Genomic DNA, 13,559 nt, shown 5'->3' on the forward strand with positions numbered 1-13,559 from the left:
TGAGTACAGACATAGTCAATCACCGTTTCGGTGTATTCGTTAATATTGGCTGTGTTATCACGGAGTACACTCCATTCTGTGCTTCCCAGCACTGCTTGGAGTGACTCTACTGACGTCACGGTCCAACGTTTAACCTCTCGCGAGACCACCGGCGTTCGCTTGAGACACTGTTTGTACTTAGGCAAAAGAAAAATTGCAACGTGATCGCTTTTACCGAATGGACTAAGAGCCTGTGACTTGTACCCATTCTTAAATTGCGAGTATACATGGTCTAATATGTTCTCGCCTCTGGTGGGACAGGTCACATGCTGATAGAAATTCGGCAGCACCTTTTTAAGACGCGCGCTGTTGAAATCCCCCAAGACCAAAATGGCCGCGTCAACGTTAGCTGCCTGGAGTTTGTTTACCTCGTCGTGAAGTTTTGAAAGTGCGACCTCAGTGTTCGCGTGTGGTGGAATGTACACTCCGATGAGGATGATGGACGTTAACTCTCTTGGGAGGAAGAAGGGTCGACATTTTATCGTGATAAACTCCAGGTCTGGGGAACAGTGGTTAGACATTTCCTTTGTGTTGCCTAAATCGCACCACTCCTTGTTTATCATGAAGGCGATGCCGCCTCCTTTCTTCTTTAGTGACTCTAATGCCGTCCGGTCTTTTCGTAGAACGAAGAAATGGTCTGCCGGTTCTATTGCATGATTCGGGACATCTGGACTCAGCCAAGTTTCTGTGAAACAGAGGACGTTACAATCCCGAATGTCCCTCTGGAATTGGATCCTTGCTCTGATGTCGTCCAATTTGTTTCCTATCGATTGCACATTGGCCAACAATATGCTGGGCAATGTGGTTCTGTGTCGTTTGGACCTCAGTCTGTTCCGGACCCCGGCTCTCTTTCCTCGTCTTCGCGGCAGCTTTTTTTCTTGTCCGTGGCCGGCATAACAAAGGATCTCGGTGGGCCATTTCTGCTGTTCAGCGATCCGATCCAGAGAGCAATCCAAACGGTAAGTTTTTCTTAATCCAATGTCAATGATTGACTGACGGTCATACACATATAATGCACCAACAGTTGGTGCAAATAAAACTCCTAATACTATAAAAATTAACAAAATAAAGCACAGTCTCGTCGGAGCGATCAGAAAGGCAGCCATCACAGCAGCGCCAGTTGTTGGTAGGACTTCCGTGTGCTGTTCAGGTCCATGTGATGGATCTGTTTTCAGGGGGGGTGGTCAGGGCTCCTCCTCACCAAGCGCCTACTCAGGCCTTCTGTGAGTTCGGACTCCTTCTTCCATGTGAGGAAGCCTCCATCAGAGTACAGAGCCTTCCTCCTCAGATTGTCAAAGTGAGTGGACCCTCTAGAAGGGTCCTTTTCTATTGTATGTATATTCGATTCAATTCGTTTATTGAGTGTGTATGGGTTCGGTGCCTCTTCCCCGGAGGCCCTAAAACCAGTTTTTTACATGGCTCAAGGTGCAATATATTCTTTTCAATCTGTACAGCTCGCGTGGGAAGTCTCTCTGGGGATCCCCGTCTCTTTCCTATGGGAGGGTGGTGGGATGTAAAAATGTGAAAATTTTTTACCCCGGCTGTGTAGACTGGGATACATACTGTTGATGCTTCCTTCTTTCTATTCCAGAAGTGTTGGAGTTAGGGAGTGTCACACCCCTCTTGTCGTTCCCCTGGGCGCCTTGGGGATTCAATGACAGGTCTAAATAGCCTGTTCATTGATGGGGGTGTGTCCCGACGCACGTATAGTGCTAGCTCGCTGTAAACAGGCGATTGACTGGCACGCCTTAGTTGCTTGTGGTTGAAACAGCGTTTTTATAAAGCAACTGGGATGGGGGTTTTTCCTCTTCCGGCGACCACATCCCATGACCTGGGTGGGTTGTCGACGGATTCTCGTTCATGTCTGGGGGATGATGACGGGATGGATCTGAACATATGTAGTGGGGTCTCACGCCCTTGGGGTGGGCCACCAGGCGCGGTTCGTCCCAGCGTCTGGGTGGCGCCTTCTTTTCATGTTAAGATCAACACGCATATCTGCCCTTCTCCTGGAGTAGGCATGTCGGCGTGGTTAGGGCACGGGACTGGTTCTGGTCACGCTGGTCCAGATCAGTTGAACCCGTTGTCCGCCGGGGATGCAGATCTGCTGTTCTGGTACCCTGAGGGACTTGGGCTTTTTTCAGGGGGAAAAATGCCAGGTCGGTCTGGGTGTCACAGGGTTAAGCGCTATGGAGACCCTGGTTGGGTATGTTTTTACTCAGCACTGTCGTCATGGCTTACAGCCATGCCATTCTGTACGCGCTCGATCTCGTCGGATCTCGGCCGCTACACAGGTTGGTCCTGGTTAGTACTTGGTTGGGAGACCGCCGGGGAATACCAGGTACGGTGTGCTTAGGGGCTGGTTCTCCATTATTTTTCGCTCCTCTCTCACGCATGGCGAAGAGGGGCCTGTGGGGGTGGTTTTTTGACCTCCTCTGGTGACCCTGTGCTTCCCGTACCGCCAGGCCCGGTCCGAAGTGATGTTTGCGACCCGTAGGCCTGGGTTAACCCTTTTTGGAAACTGAAACACTTGTACTGCGGTATAGCCGGTGTATACCCGCAGGTGTGTTTTGGAGTTTTTTCTTGAGGGGTTATAGGAACAACCACCGCATTGGGTAACACCGAGGTGGTTGATTCCCTGGTGTGTTGGAGCAGTGTCAACTCCCGGGTTCACCGTTTGAGGGTGCCCCTGCACGTTCATGACGTCTGCCAATCGTGTCAGCCTTCTCTAAATGGAGGCTTGGTCATGCAACACCGCCAGCTTACGCTCCTTCCGCCGGGGCGGCTGTGTTCAGCTGTCCCCTCTGGCGCCTGTCTCGTCCGCAGTCTCCAGGCTAGGGTTAACAGCCTGTTGCCTGGTTTTTCCCCGGTGCGCTGCCTGCTTCCGTTGGTTAACCTTTTTTGTGTGCTTACGGCCATGCTGACTGCCTATTCTGCAGGGTCAGTGTGCCAGGCGGTGTACTATTGGGGGGACGGGGCCCGCTCGGCTTACGGCCATACCGACCTGAACACGCCCGGTCTCGTCCGATCTCGGAAGCTGGGCAGGTTCTGGCCTGGTTGGTTCCGCCTGGGAATACCAGGTGCAGTAACTGAGGGGCCTTTGTCCGAATACGCTGGCGATGTGGGGGGCGGGGCACTACGTGCCCTCCTGGTGGGGTCTTGATGCTGGCATCATGGACTTCTCCGGGCCCCCATTCCAGGGAGTCCAGTCCTTTTGGTGGGTCTGGGTCTTCCTTCGTGCTCCGCTGCTACGGCCTTGCCACGGGGTTGGGTTTGCCCTTGACCCCGTGATTCTGGGGGCAGTAACGAGGTTGTTCCTCCGTTCGTTCCCGGGTGGCATGCGGGTTGTGCGTGTGTGTAGTCGTGGGGTCAAGCCACGGTCTGCTCACCCTGTGCGTTGAGTTGCTTGAGTGCCTCTTCGCACGGTCGGGTCCGTCGCCCTCCCGTGACGTCCCTAATAGGGGGGCTACCCTCCGTTAGGGGGGGTCGGGGGGGCTCGGCCCTCCCTGTTCTGATGGTTTTGGGGGGCTGTCAGCGGGGTGTATTTGTCAGCCAAGTGGCTCCGCTTGGCCTCCCTTGTGCAGTAGCGATGCCAAGCTAAGCCACTAACGATACAGAACGTTAGGTTATGACTATAACCAAGTTCTGTTAGTTAGGGGCGATGCTTGGCATCGGACGCCGCTGCAGCCCTTGTCCTCACCTTGTGGTGAAAGCTTGGGAAGGAGGAGAGCAGGTGACCACACACCTGCTTATGAAGGTAAGCTGATGAGGGGTGTGGTCAGACTAATACTGGTATTAGAGGTACATTTGTGGTTTATTCAGTACGCGTGCACGTACGCGAGATAGTGCAGTAGCGATGCCAAGCATCGCCCCTAACTAACAGAACTTGGTTATAGTCATAACCTAACGTTAACCCTTTCACTGCCACACTACCAAACGGTTAACCCATTTCACTGCGACAATACAGAAGGTTAACCCTTTCACTGCCACACTACCAAACGGTTAACCCATTTCACTGCGACAATACAGAAGGTTAACCCTTTCACTGCCACACTACCAAACGGTTAACCCATTTCACTGCGACAATACAGAAGGTTAACCCTTTCACTGCCACACTACCAAACGGTTAACCCATTTCACTGCCACAATACAGAAGGTTAACCCTTTCACTGCCACACTACCAAACGGTTAACCCATTTCACTGCCACAATACAGAAGGTTAACCCTTTCACTGCCACACTACCAAACTGTTAACCCATTTCACTGTGACAATACAGAAGGTTAACCCTTTCACTGCCACACTACCAAACGGTTAACCCTTTCACTGCGACAATACAGAAGGTTAACCCTTTCACTGCCACCCTACCAAACGGTTAACCCTTTCACTGCGACAATACAGAAGGTTAACCCTTTCACTGCCACACAACAAAGGGTTAGCCCTTTCACTACCACACTACAGAAGGTTAACCCTTTACAGAACATAGCCCACCCTCCTTTCCATATCAACCGACCCTAACGGACCCCCTCTCCCCCTCTCCCCTCCCGGAGAGACAGGCGTCTCACACCTTTAGCGAAAACACTGGACCCGGCCATTTGATTTGATTTGATTTTGATTTGATTTGAAATCTTTATTTCGAACATGCAATGAATACAAACAAACAATAACAAAAAGCAAAACAACTCAATCTACATGTTCGAAAAGGAGTAGGAAGAAGTATACACTTATTTAATCCTACCCCTTTTCCACTACTCAAATGAGTGTACTATTTTAAAACATAAAAAAGAAAAGAAAAAAAATATAGATATATATGCAAAACAAAAAACAAAAACTATATATGTAAAACATGAAAGAAATAAAATAGAAAACAAAATAAAAAATGTAAACACCCGTGAATATCACGTCCCTTCCTCATCCCTGTACCTTGTGAACATCATTTCCTTATACATCAGTTTGAATTGTCTCATGTTTGGACATTTCTTTAGCACCACATTTAGACTGTTCCACAGTTTCACTCCACATATCGAGATGCAGTGTCTTCTCATGGTAGTGCGTACGTTTAGCACTTTTAAATTGTGTTCTCCCCTCAGATTATAACCCCCCTCCCTATCAAAGAACAATTCTTGAATGTTTCTTGGAAGTGCATGACTTTTTGCTTTATACATTAATTGTGCCGTTTTAAATTCCACAAGATCATTTAACTTCAATGTCTTTGACTCCAAAAACAATATGATAGTGTGATCACGATAACCTGCAATGTGAACTATCCTTATGGCCCTTTTTTGGAGTATAAAAAGTGGTTGTAGTGTAGACTTATAATTGTTTCCCCAGACTTCAGCACAGTAATTTAAATATGGTAAAACTAGTGAACAGTAGAGAATGTAGAGTGATTTTCTATCCAGAATGTGCTTTACTTTACTCATGACTGAAATGCTTCGTGAGAGTTTAGATTGGTATAAAGAAAAGGATTAAACTTTGTTTATCTGGAGACTCTAGCGGGGTTACAAGGACATTTTTTTTAATCCTTTTTTTCTCAGCCTGATTTTCTATGCTTTTCTCCCTATCCCAATTTAGTCGTTATGCCAATTCCCCCCCCCCCCCCCCCCCCCTACCTGGTTGTTGTGCGCATGTTCCTCCTACTGGTCGGTACAAGGGAACCCTGAAGTCCACCACATGCTTCCTCCGACACATGTGGAGACAGCCAGTGGCTCTCTTCTCACCTGGCAGCGAGGACTCTCATTGGTGAAGTGTAACGCGTGGGAGGTCACGCTGCCTTCACCACTTCCTGCCTTTCGCTGAGCAGGCGCCCAGACCTGACCTGTAGGAGTCGCTGTCCACAACGCCAGATTACCACCCACGACTTCCCTCCCACTAACTCAGCCAAACGAGTTAGTATGACGACCGGCCCAAGCCGCAGGCAATGCCGACTCCGGGAGTCGAGACCGCAGCCTCTTGCATTGGTGACGAGCGCAATCTCCGCTACGCCACCCGACCGCCCCTATCTCGCATAACTCTGAACCAGATTGTATTCAGGTACTTTGAGGTAATAAACTTGTAACAAACCGAGTCATTTGACTATAACGTGTATCCTCACCCCCGGTCCAATTCTACGACAGAGTCATCAGGAGTCATTGTGCTCTCGTCGATTTTCAAATGCCCTCGAATCATTTTGCTCTATGACTCTGATCACAACCGGGTCCAATCAAGATCTAATGTGATGCGCGATGGCAAATTGCGACACTACAAGGATGAATTGGGATCGGTGTAACCTTCAGTTGTCAGTGTACAGTGTTAACGTTGTTTTTGCTTTTGTATCCAATCTGTTAAAATAGCAAGGATCTAGAATTACAGTTTGTCTCCTGGCTTTAGTTTTGAAGGACAGACTGGGGTCATGGTGAAATTCCTACACATTAGGCATTTGCTTGTTTTAATACAGTATAATAGCACACTTTGTAACGGTACACACATTTGTAGATAGTTGTCTATGCATTCTTACAATAGATAAATGGATAAATAGATTGATTCACAGATATTATATATTGCAGATCATCTGGTCTCCGCAGTCCTTGGCCTGTGACTTGACCAACAGATGGCCAGGCGCTGGCCTTCCGGTCAGAAATAGACCTTGACCACACAGAGGCTGGGATTTAGTGAAAGACATGATAAAGACATGGATACATGTATCTGGGGCCACAGTAGTCAAACGAAAAGAAAGTCCTTAGTCATCAGCCGTAAAACAATAACCCACGGCAAACCACACACTTCTCTTTTGGCAAATCATCCTGTCTCCTTTATTTGGGAGTTACTTTGTGTTGAGCAGCACTTTACAGTTGGTTCACTCACACGACGCCACATAGGCAAACTAACGTATCTGTTAACTGTCACCTTGTTTGGTCGTTTGCTAAGCCCTGAACCATGCTGCTAAATTGGAAGAGAGCCACCTCATTCGTTCAGAAACAGTATAAATGTCAATGTGATGGGCGGCTAGGTGGTGTAGTGGGCAAGGCACTCGCCACGAAATGCTGGAGACGCTGGGCTCGTCAGTTCGAGCCCAGCGCTCCACATTTGCTTTCAGTTTAGCTGGTCGTCCGTACTAATACACATTGGCCGTATTAGGGGGTGGGAAACTGATGGGTGGGGATCGGGCGTTGTGGACAGCGACTCCTACAGGTCGGTTGGTGCGCCTGCGCAGTAGAATCAGGAAGTGTCGGGGGCAGCGTGAGCCTCCCATGCGTTACTCCTCGCCACTGAGAGATCGAGCTGCGCAGGTGAAAAGATGCGACTGCTGTTACCTCAAGTACCGGAGGGGACTTGTGCTATGTATGACTTAGTCCACATTGCAGCCGGCTTGTGGGAGGCAAGAAACAGCGTCCGTGACAGGGGAGGGTTGAATTGGATGATACGAAATTGGGATGGGAGAAAATATAGAAAAATGGGAGAAAAAGTGGATCCAAAAAAAAAAAATGTCAATGTGATGAAAGAAGCTGCACGCACTTCCTGCCGACCCCCGGCTGGCTAAGTGGTAACCTGTGTCCACTCACAGCTGTTTGTGTGTATACTCTGTAATATTGAATATTCACTCTGTAATAAATCTTTGAAATGGCCGCTGAACCCTCTTCTATCGTCCTTCAAGGTCAATCTATGCGAATGCGACACTACATATCGGCTTATCATAAAACGGAGCAGATTCTCTTATAGGGGTGGCATCTAGAGGCTTGCGTCAGTGCAGTGCACTGCCAACAGTATAAAGTATAAATATATAAATATAATCTGCATGGAAGTGCATGAAAAGGGCACCTCCTTAACCCTTTCACTGCCACACGACAGCCGGTTAACCCTTTCACTGTGACAATACAGAAGGTTAGCCCTTTACTATCACACAACCGACGGCGATGCTCCATCATTAGCATCATTAGCTCCGCAAATGCGGAGCTAATGATGCTAATGATGGAGCATCGCCGTCGGTTGTGTGATAGTAAAGGGTTAACCGGCTGTCGTGTGGCAGTGAAAGGGTTAAAAATACAGCACATACTGCACAGGTGCAAGGCCTATGGGAGGGGGGGGGGGGGGGTCTGTCTGGGCCTGGTCTTTGCTCAGACCCTATGGGAGAGGGGGGGGGGGGGTCTGTCTGGGCCTGGTCTTTGCTCAGACCCTATGGGAGAGGGGGGGGGGTCTTCCCAAGCCTGGTCTTTGAATGAATGATGAATGAATGAAACTGGACTTGAAGAAGTCTTTATTTGTAGCACACATTGCTACATTGTCATGCAGCAAACACACACATGCAAGATGGATCTCTTCAGACAGGAAGTAGATGGTAGTAGGCATGGACGTGCACAGGACTTTAGAGGGGCAGGTGCTCAAAGGCTGAAAAGGTCACTACACTTGTGTGTATATATATTAACCGAGCGCGCGAGCACGATTTTTAAGGGCCCTTTTCGGGCGGGGGTTATGCTTTTTGGGGGGTTTTGGTGATCAAATATTGAATATTGAACTATAATAATCAGTGCAGGAGCTCACTTATCCTTGAAAGACACTTTTATCACTGACTTAAAAGGCCCATACATCTCCATAAATGTTCAGGGGGGAGGGAATAAGTGCTCATCATCATCACCACCCACGCTATGCATAAAATATATAGGTCCGCGGAGAGGCACGCTGAGGAGGCCGTGCAAACTGCAATGGAATATGGGGCATCTCTCTCTCTTTACCTAATATTTTGATTCTATCCTGACATTTTTCAGTTGAAAGGGCAGTCTATATGCGTAATTTTGATTATTATTTTTCAAAAGGGGCACTTTTTTGATGAGGCTCAAAAAGGCAGGTGCTCAAGCACCCCTTGGCCTCTACGTGTGTGCACGTGCCTGTCTCTGAGGTCTGCTGACAGTCCCTCCTGGTTGTCCCTAAATCCAGGCTAAAAAACATTTGCGGTTGCAGCCCCCAAACTGTGGAACAAGTTGCCCCCCCACATTAGGCTGGCCCCAACGCTCCCAGTGTTTAAGTCCCATCTTAAAACATTTGTTCTCCCTAGCTTTAAAAAAAAATGTAGTCTGCCTCTGTAATTTTGTTTGTAGTTCTGTGTACTCTGTATTGTGTTTGTGTTTTTTACTATATTATGGTTTTTATACTGTGAAGCACTTTGGTCAACCATGTTGTTTTTAAATGTGCTATACAAATAAAGTTGGATTGGATTGGATTATGTGAAATGTTTGTTTGTCTGTTTATGTACGTTTCCAATACAGGTTTATTCCAATAAATAAAGAACGTCTTATGCATCAGTCGAGACTCTGTCGTTTGGATCCAAGGGCTGTAACATAACATTCTCTCCAATCTGCACAAGTCTGGACATTTACGGTGGCCAGTTTCGAATTGCAGCCTCCCATAGGTGCTCTTTAAGAGCGGTTTTGAAGGTGGGTAGGGATTCACATCTTTTTACGGCTGTGGGTAGGGCGTTCCACATTGATGTGGCATAATTGCGAAATGTGTTTAGTCCCTTGTTTGAGCCAAATCTGGGTTGCACATGATTTGTGGAACTCCCTCTGGTGTTGTGGTCGTGGTATTCACTGACCTTTGGGAAGTATTTCGACATGTACATGGGTACCTGTGTGGTGTAGTGTATCTTGTAGACCAGGCCCATTGCAAGTTGCTGTACTCTGTCGTCTACTCTAAGCCATCCTAGGTTGTCAAACTGGGCAGGGGTGAGGTGGGTTCTAGTAGTAAGGTAAAGCAGTAGTCTGACCAGTTTGTTTTGTGATGTTTGTAGTCTTGGTTTTAGTGCCTTTGAGGTGCTTTGGTACCATGAGGTGCAAGCATAGTCGTAGTACCCTTGAATGAGTGCTCCTGCCAGAGTACACTGAACCGCGGCCTCTCGTTGACTGACTCGCTTGTGTTTTTGTCTAACACCCGCCCAACTCTACCTCTGATTGGCTTACCATGACATTTTACTCAACCTCAGCCAATTGTCTCGCGCACTGCCCACTAACCAAGGAAGAACAGTTAAAAAAAAAGTATTGCCTGTCGGCTCAGAGATCTATTTGGTCTGATGAAAAAAAACTGCTTCAATCATAGTAACGCTCCGCATTTTTTGGCAGTAAAGTCCAATGCACACAGCGGGCGACCGCTCAACGACAATCGCTTAGCACCCCACACCAGACCCGACCGTTATAAGCTATTATGTGTCGCTCTGTTTAGCTGGGGGTGTTGTTTCCCCCCGGGAGATATGGGAGGACCGACTGGACGTTAGGTTGTCATCATGAAGCGAGTGTATTATGCACTGTGTTGTGCATTATGAACCTGTAAAACCCATGAGCTGGAATTAAACCACCATATACGAATACAACCTCTCCTCATTCTTCCTGACATTTCTGCATGACTGATGGCTATAACGTTCACTACCACCGATTGGACAAGTATTGTTATGCACCTGCTGAGAGAGAATGTTTTTTCATGGAAGACGCCAACTGTTCTGAACCATAATTTTCTTTGGACAATAAACCTTACAAACTACATCAGCTGCAGCCTGGACATTAAACTCTGTCAACATCCACAACTTATTTTGTTACCCGAGTATAAAAACATCTAGTAGGTGCATCGTGGCGCATTGTAAATGTATTAGTTAATGACAAATAAGGGAGGTGTAGTGGTTATGTCATTTTCGATTTTTCCTGTTCCACCCTCTGTTCCACTTAATGTATTTCCCCATTGTCCATTTCTAAAACGGTTCGTTTAAAACAAATAAAGCATGGACATTGGCATGGTGTACCTTTCTGTGCATATTCATCCACAATCTATAGCTCAACATGAAAATATTCGCAATTAATCGTAAAGGTAGCAAAATAACATTTATGTTTTCGTTTGCTGGGAAACTACACTGCTATTTGGCGCTGCTGACTGACGTCACCACAGCGTAGACGCCTGGCTTTAGTCACAGACCTAGGATCAGATTTCCCTTACATTCGATAAGCTTAACAATTCGTACAATGGGAAAATAACTGACCCTGAATCTGTTGCTAGTATCTGGTTCACCCAACACCAGTTTATAGCCAACCACCATTTAATTTTTTTATATTTGTATTTATAATTTAAATCGTATAACGTTATTTCGCTGCATATTAAATCACTGTAAATACTCATGTAAATCATTGTTTCGTTGTACATATTGTGTAGTTTATAACGTTATTGTTTTTTACATAACGTTTGTTAGTAGCTAGCTAGCTTGCTAGCCATTCCCGAAACTCCTCCACATGCCACACAAACTTGAGCTAAATTGCCACTTTAACGTTACAAAAACAAATAGCGACGACATTAGCTAGTCAGTCGAACACAATAACGTCATTACATGTTACTCCACTTACATCATGGTCTTCATATGCCATCTTTGCAATCCAACACTTCAGAAATAAAGAAATGACAGTTTGCAATTATTTCAATAGCCTATCGACCTATTGCAAAGCCCCGCCCCCTTGTTTACTGTTGCTAGGTACGTTAACCTCGTTCCCAATTTTATCTCACTACTGTAGGTCCGTGTTGTCAAGGAGTTTCCACACAACTGACTTAAAAGTAACTTAACTTGATTATGTACTTTTAATCAGTTAATTTGTGTTCTTATCTACTTAACATGTTCAACTAATGAAAGTTAAGTAAGTTACATTTACTCTATTCACTCATGTATAATGTATTTGATTTAAATAAAGTATCTTAGAAGTTACTCAACAGTTGTGTGGAACCACTTGACATAAGATTTAAGTAAATCCAAAGATTTTTTGTTTTTTTAAAAGCACAATGCATTCAATATAATAACCAGCCTCTCTTTAATGTAATAAAGATTTTGATCCAGTCATTATTGAGACAAGATAAGCTGACTCTAATCAGCATTATGACTGTACTGTACTATAAAATGATGGATGAATACAAGTCCGATGCCTTGGAACATACTAAACAGAAGTGTTCAGGGTGTCATGTTAAAGTAGGGTCATCTGTCCCAGACTAAAGAAACCATTCAGGCCATTCAAATTCACATAACCTCGTCGACTAATCAAATATATTCTATTGACAAATCTGTAAAAATTGTGTTTCCTATATTGCCCTGCAAATGAATGCAGTCAAGCAAAACGACAGTGGCTCAGGAGGCAGAGCGGTCATCTGGTAGTCTGATAGTTCCCGGTTCAATTCCCGCTCCAAGAGCAGTGTGTCGACGTGTCCTTGAGCAAGACACTTAACCCCTGAATTGCTCCCGATGTGCAGGTTGGCACCTTGCATGGTCGCCTCCACAATAGGTGTGTGAATGTGTGAGTGAATGGGTGAATGTGAGGAACAAAATTGTAAAGCACTTTGGATAAGAGATATCTGTCTACCAGCTGGGGGTGCTGTGATCAGGGGACATGCTGTAGCTGGAGGGGCTGTGATCAGGGGACATGCTGTAGCTGGAGGGGCTGTGATCAGGGGACATGCTGTAGCTGGAGGGGCTGTGATCAGGGGACATGCTGTAGCTGGAGGGGCTGTGATCAGGGGACATGCTGTAGCTGGAGGGGCTGTGATCAGGGGACATGCTGTAGCTGGAGGGGCTGTGATCAGGGGACATGCTGTAGCTGGAGGGGCTGTGATCAGGGGACATGCTGTAGCTGGAGGGGCTGTGATCAGGGGACATGCTGTAGCTGGAGGGGCTGTGATCAGGGGACATGCTGTAGCTGGAGGGGCTGTGATCAGGGGACATGCTGTAGCTGGAGGTCAAGTCAAGAGTTTCAAGTCAAGAGTTTTATTTGTCACGGCATACAAGTATACAATGAAATGCGGGTGGTCTTGCCCGCAACGATGTGCAATACAGTGGTACAACATATAATAGAATCCAATCAAAAACAACATTGTGCAATAAACAGGTAACAGGTAACATGGTGTGACATCTCGGTATCTGTACATAGTTATTTACAGAGCATATAGGACATGCTAGGTAGCTTTGGTAGTGCAATACACTGTTCCTGTTATTCTAATTTAAAGTGGCCTTTCCTTTTTGGCCATAAGTGTGGGTGTGTGCTGCATGAGTGTGTGCCTGCTCATGTTAAAGTGTTAAAGTGGCTGCTAGTGTGTGAGCGTGCGTGTCGTGTGTGTGCTCATGTGTGCTTGTGTGTGGATAGTTCAGTGTTCTGTGGCACTCAGTGTTCATTGTTCAAGGCTCTGATGGCCTGGGGGAAGAAGCTGAGCCTAAGCCTCTCTGTCCTAGTAGCTGGGGTTCGCAGGCGTCTGCCTGACCTCAGCAGCTGGAACAGGCTGTTATTGGGGTGGTGGGGGTCTTTCATTATTCTGCAGGCTCTGGATTTGCACCTCTTGTTGTATAGAACAGGGGAGGTAGTGCAATACCCGTGGCACGCTTGGCTGAGCGCACCACTCTCTGTAGGGCCTTCTTGTCCTGTGCCGTGCTGTTTCCATACCAGGCAGTGATGTTTCCAGTCAAGATGCTCTCTACAGCTCCTGAGTAGAAGGACTGGAGTATCTTCCCCGATACTCTGAACTTCCTTAACTGTCTCAGGTGGTA

This window comes from Notolepis coatsorum, assembly GCF_963971535.1.
Source record: "Notolepis coatsorum genome assembly, chromosome: 3".
Lineage (NCBI taxonomy): Eukaryota > Metazoa > Chordata > Actinopteri > Aulopiformes > Paralepididae > Notolepis > Notolepis coatsorum.